Source organism: Sebastes fasciatus, chromosome 3, assembly GCF_043250625.1.
Source record: "Sebastes fasciatus isolate fSebFas1 chromosome 3, fSebFas1.pri, whole genome shotgun sequence".
Taxonomy (NCBI): domain Eukaryota; kingdom Metazoa; phylum Chordata; class Actinopteri; order Perciformes; family Sebastidae; genus Sebastes; species Sebastes fasciatus.
The window spans coordinates 15,271,483-15,277,368 of NC_133797.1; the positions used below are offsets into that span (position 1 = coordinate 15,271,483).

General features: G+C 35.4%; 1 long non-coding RNA gene across 1 annotated transcript; it reads left to right on the plus strand.

The window, feature by feature from the left end:
- Nucleotides 1-3,343: 3,343 nt before the first annotated feature.
- LOC141764192 (uncharacterized) lies at nucleotides 3,344-5,886 on the plus strand. Its single transcript, XR_012593227.1, has 3 exons — nucleotides 3,344-3,502; nucleotides 4,175-4,406; nucleotides 5,014-5,886. It is a non-coding gene; the product is annotated as an uncharacterized LOC141764192 (long non-coding RNA).

A 5,886-nucleotide genomic window follows, 5' to 3' on the forward strand; every position in this document is an offset into this window, starting at 1 on the left:
CGTTTTGTTCTACGATATAAAATACGTCAGTAAATATCCCACTTGTGAATTTTATAGCTTTTATGTGTCTTAAAAACGGCGGTTGCTAACAAGTGGCTAAATGAGACTACTTAACGTCATCGCACCGACTCATCCGCCTACAGCAGGGGTCTGCAACCTGCGGCTCCGGAGCCACATGCGGCGCTTCAGCCCCTCTCCAGTGGCTCCCTGTGGATTTTTTAAAATGGAAATGAATAACTGTTTTTTGTTTACATTTTTACTTTTATTTATCATTGTTGTAGGTCTATGGTACGATGGAGTATTAGGGCCACATTGAGGGAAAAAAAAATTAATCGGAGATTTCGAGAATAAAGACATAATATTATGAGAATAAAGACATAATATTACGAGAATAAAGACATAATATTACGAGAATAAAGACATAATATTACGAGAATAAAGACATAATATTACGAGAATAAAGACATAATATTACGAGAATAAAGACATAATACTATGAGAATAAAGACATAATATTATGAGAATAAAGACATAATATTATGAGAATAAAGACATAATATTATGAGAATAAAGACATAATATTATGAGAATAAAGACATAATATTACGAGAATAAAGACATAATATTACGAGAATAAAGACATAATACTATGAGAATAAAGACATAATATTATGAGAATAAAGACATAATATTATGAGAATAAAGACATAATATTACGAGAATAAAGACATAATACTACGAGAATAAAGACATAATACTATGAGAATAAAGACATAATATTATGAGAATAAAGACATAATATTATGAGAATAAAGACATAATATTACGAGAATAAAGACATAATATTACGAGAATAAAGACATAATACTATGAGAATAAAGACATAGGTTTACGAAAAAAAATCTTAATATTATGAGAATAAAGTGAGAAGTTTACGAGAAAAGAAAGTCGTAATATGAGAATAATGTCATAAGTTTAAGAGAAAAAAGTCATAGTATTATGAGAATAAAGTCATAATATCATAAAGTAGTAATTTTACGTGTCATTTTCTTTTTTTCTCGTAAAGTTATGACTTTATTCTCGTAATATTAAGATTTTTTTAATGTAAAGTTATGACTTTATCTCCGTAATATTACAGCTGCGTTACCTCCATCACAATGATCAAATGTTTTGCGCCTCCAGACAGATTTTTTTGTTTTTGTTTTTGCCTAAAATGTCTCTTTTGATAGTAAAGATTGCTGGCCCCTGACCTACAGCCTCGTGGTGTATACTGGTATACTCCCGCTCATGCGACTGTGGTGTAGTTTGTTTATAGCCTAACGTTAGCTTTTTACTTCTGGCGATTGCATTTACATTTCAAAAATCTTATAAAGAGGTGTTCATTTGTGAAGATTATCTTGCTGAACAAAACATGTAAGTATCATAAACATCTGTTTGCCACAGAGTTTATTTTCTGCAATAAACCAAAAAATCCCATCGGCGTTTTGTCGAAGGGACCAGGGAGATGTAACCTCCTGGTTGGGGTGAGTTGGCATATTAAATACCAGTTTAGTTTATAGATTGGAGAAAACCCAAATGTCCTCTATGTCCTGATGCAGTACAATGTTATGTGATAAAATATGTAATAAGCACGAACTCCCACATTTCCGTGTTCCTGTGAACGCAGCATGACGCTTCTGTTGTGTGAACTGCTCAGAATCTGACGTAACGACGTCTGGTCGCTTTTTAACTCAAGGTAACTAACTGACTCTGAACTCTCCAGTTATCATATTTAAATCACTTAAGAGACAATTTGTAAATTTCCTCCACTTTGTTGTGATGTGCTAAATTACTCAGGCTACATTTTCTATTCTGTGCACCTTTAGTTTACCTGTTGTAACATCATAACTGAGAAATGAATTCAAGTCCTGGGTAAGTTTAATTAATAACACTCACTTAAAAACTAATTTCTAATAGATAGATACACATTTAAATGACCATTTACTTGTGCATAATTACGACAGAGCTTTAGGGCCCCATTGAGGGAAAAAAAAATCTTTACGAGAAAAATTCGTTAAACTTTACGAGAAAAAAGTTGTAATATTACAAGAATTAAGTTATAAATTTATGAGAAAAAAAAGTCGTAATATGAGAATAAAGTTATAACTTTACGAGAAGAAAGTCGTAAAATTACAAGAATAAAGTCGTAATTTTACGAGAAAAAAAAGTCGTAATATTACGAGAATAAAGCTATAAATTAAGGAGAAAAAAAAGTCGTAATATTATGAGAATAAAGGTATAACTTTACGAGAAAAAAAGTCGTAATATTAGGAAAACATTACCAGCAACCAACAAAACGGGCGAGAGGACAACACAGCTTCTTTGCACAATCTTTTCAAGGTCTTGATACTGATGATAACGTGGTGCTGATGTGCCAAAAGATGGTTATTTGTGAAACCTAAACTAAGGTATAACATCACAAGATGCTCCATGTTCCTCATTTTCACTCTATTTCCCCTCTAAAATAACACGTAAAATTATGACTTTATTCTCGTAATAATACAACTTTTTTTCTCGTAAAATTACGAATTTATTCTCATAATTTTACGTCTTTTATTCTCGTAAAGTTATGACTTTATTCTCTAAATCTCAGACTTTTTTTTTTTCTCAATGTGGCCCTAATAGTCCGTCGTTCATAATGTTACATGTATTGTTGACTTACTTAAACTTCATGCTAATGTAATGATAGCTAATGTATGAGGTTAGAAGAGGTCAGTTAAGTTATTAATTTAAACATTTTCTGCAAGTGGAAGAGCGAGCAACACGTTTCATCGATGCTATATCAGGCTTGATTGTCCCACTGCACAGATGACTGTTGACTTTCTAACAGTTATGTAAAATGTAGACTGTGTGCTTCCTATTTACTCATCCCTACCTGCTAAAGGAACAGTCGGTAGCATTTAGGGGGATCTATTGGCAGAAATATAATATAATATGAATAAGTATGTTTTCTTTAGTGTATAATCACCTGAAAATACAAATCCTTGTGTTTTCGTTGGCTTTGAATGAGCTTTTTATAAACATAACGTGACATTTATCTACATATGGAGCGGGTCTCTTCACGGAGCCGGCCGCCATGTTTAGTACAGTACAGTAGCCCAGAATGGACAAACCAAACACTGGCTCTGTATAGGGCCATTCGCGTTTTCACGTTTCCGCGTCGGCCATCATTCTCATTGCCAGGGCGTCAAATACTGACGCTTTGCCACAGCCGTCGGCATACATTCCCGAAAGGGTGCCTTTTGCGGCGGTGGGAGAAGCACCAGGCTTTCCATTAACTACAATGTAAACCCATCCGCGGCAACTGTAAACGCACAGGGAACGTGCTGTGGTGGTGACGTTATAAAGAGCGAAAAAGACGCACCGGGTGGGCTGGAGGAGAGTTGGATCGGTCCATCAAACACAAGGTTTTCATCCAGGAGGCCGCAGTTCGTGTCCCGTACGTTACGTGGCTTTGTTGGCAGTAAGTATTTCACACAGTTCTTTTGTATTTAACATTTCCTTTTGTCTGTAGTAGGTTTGGGTAGTGAGTTAGCTCTCAGCTAGTCCAGCCGCACCAGGCTATACGTGTCTTGGCAAACTATTTAGCTAGCTGATGACCTTCCAAGATTAATCTGATTTCACACCATTTTGTCTAAATAAGCATGAAGCTTAAATTAAATTATATTTGAATACACCCATAATTCATATGGATTAAAATACAGAGTATGATTCAAATTAAAGAATAATATTAGTTTTGACTCCAGGGGTCTTCTCAGAGTGGGCTAATGTTTATTTAGCTGATATCAATCTGCCTGACAGGGAGACACTCATTAACCCCTGTTGGTCTGCCATTGAGCTTCTGGAGCCCTGCAGGGGGCCCCGGCTCAGACTACATGGAACCAAAGGTCACCAGCCAATCTGGCCCCTGGTTTCACTACCTGACCCAAGCTGCTGGCCTGAGGCAAAGTGGGACATGCTCGAGAAAGATCAGTGTTGTTTTAAAAGCTGGCTTATTCTGTGATTTACGTTTATAACCCTCTCTAAAATTGCTTTAAAATTATGAGCAATATTTTGAGGTGATAATCTTTAAGATTTAGTTATTATTTTCCAGTACCAAGCCATTAGTGATGTTGTGTTTTTGCACTTCCCACAGATTACTTGTCAATCAAACAACATGGGTGGCATTCGTCATGAAATTTCTTTTGTTCATATTTGAGTCAGAATGAATCTGTGTGTGATCAGTCATGGTGTCTATGGCTGCTCGTGCTAAATATTAGGCTCTTCGTTCATCTCTAAACTGATATGATGAAATTTGAAATGAAGAAAAAGGCTGAGTGTCTTCAACGACGCAGGATTTTTCCAGGGAAAGACCTACCCAATACCAGGTATTTCATAACGGCAACCTTTTATTTATTCATTCTGTAGATTAATATTCTAAAATATTACTTTTAAAGGCTTAAATTTCACAGTAAGTGATTTCTATAGATTTGCTAATAATATGTGTGTGGTATATAAGTAAACAATTATAAGTAGTGTCGTTATAACTGAGAGGCATTTTCACCACTACTTTAGTGCATTCTGAAATCAGAATTTCTACTTTCCTTCACCGTTAAGTAGACTTTTGAGTAGTATTTTAAACAATAGCTTTGGAAGGTGAAAATTACAGAGTAGCCTTTAGTTCTACAGTTTAGTCATTTAAGTTCGCTGTTAACATCTTTTCCATGACACTAGTATTAAAGTTCTTAGAAAGTTCTTTTATAGAGAACAGATCTGTGAATTAGTGAGGGATGATTGACAGAGTTATATAGAAATGTTTACTGTCAGAATTCCACTTTGATGATTTCATAGAAATGTAACTAAGTAACTGAAAGCAGTTTGAGCCAGAGCTACTTTCTTAACATAATAACTATATTATTATTATATATTATATTTAAGACAAGTAGTAGTACTTATACTTTAGAATAATGTCATGATACTCTTCATCCCTGGCAGGAACCTCGACTGAGTAAGCTGTCTTTACTCGCCTTTGCCCATCAAAGGATTATTATGTCAATTTTAAGGTAAGTGTGAAGTTGTAAATTCCCAGTTTAATTTGTATTTACGCATAGAAGACCAATTTTATTACAAGAACCTGTTCAATCTTTTAAAAGACTTACCACTTATTTGCAAGCTAGTCTAGGGGTTGTTCGAGTCTATAAAATGTGAACGTGTTAACAAACTCTTCCCTCATCTCAGCTGTTTAAAGCTTCTCAGGCTTGGGACTAAATCCATTGACACAGGATCTGATGCAGGTTCCACTGCTGGTGTCAGTGTCGTTCAGGTCTATAAAACGTTAACTGTTTATAAACTTGCTTCTATTTTTGGCTCTTTAAAACTGTTTTTTTTCTTGTCTGTCCTCCATAAAGCCAGTCACATGATTGGACGATAGTGATTCTGCATGCTGTGGCACGGCTGTGTGTCACTGTGTAATTTTAGTTCAACAATAAAAAAATGCAACTGCTGTCAAAGGAATTTACAGGCTGTTGTTGTCAGTGATTGGTGGTGCCTCATTCCTTTTTTAAGCTGGTTTTATGAGGTCATATGTTCTCTAGATCCTTGGCCAAATGCTGATAGCTGGTCATAACTTCTCTGAAGTCTGGGTTAGCCACAAGGGCACCAATGTGTGTACTGAAAAAGGTTTTTTTTGTAGTAATTTAGATGAATATTTTTGACTGTGTGCTTGTGACTATGTCTTCCTGGCTGTAGGCGTATGCATGTGCTTGGGTTGGACAGATCTGTAAATTGATCAATTGCCGCACTCATGGTATGAGAGAAGTGACGTAATGTTTTAATTCAAGCAGCGTAGGACATAAAAACCTCCAATAA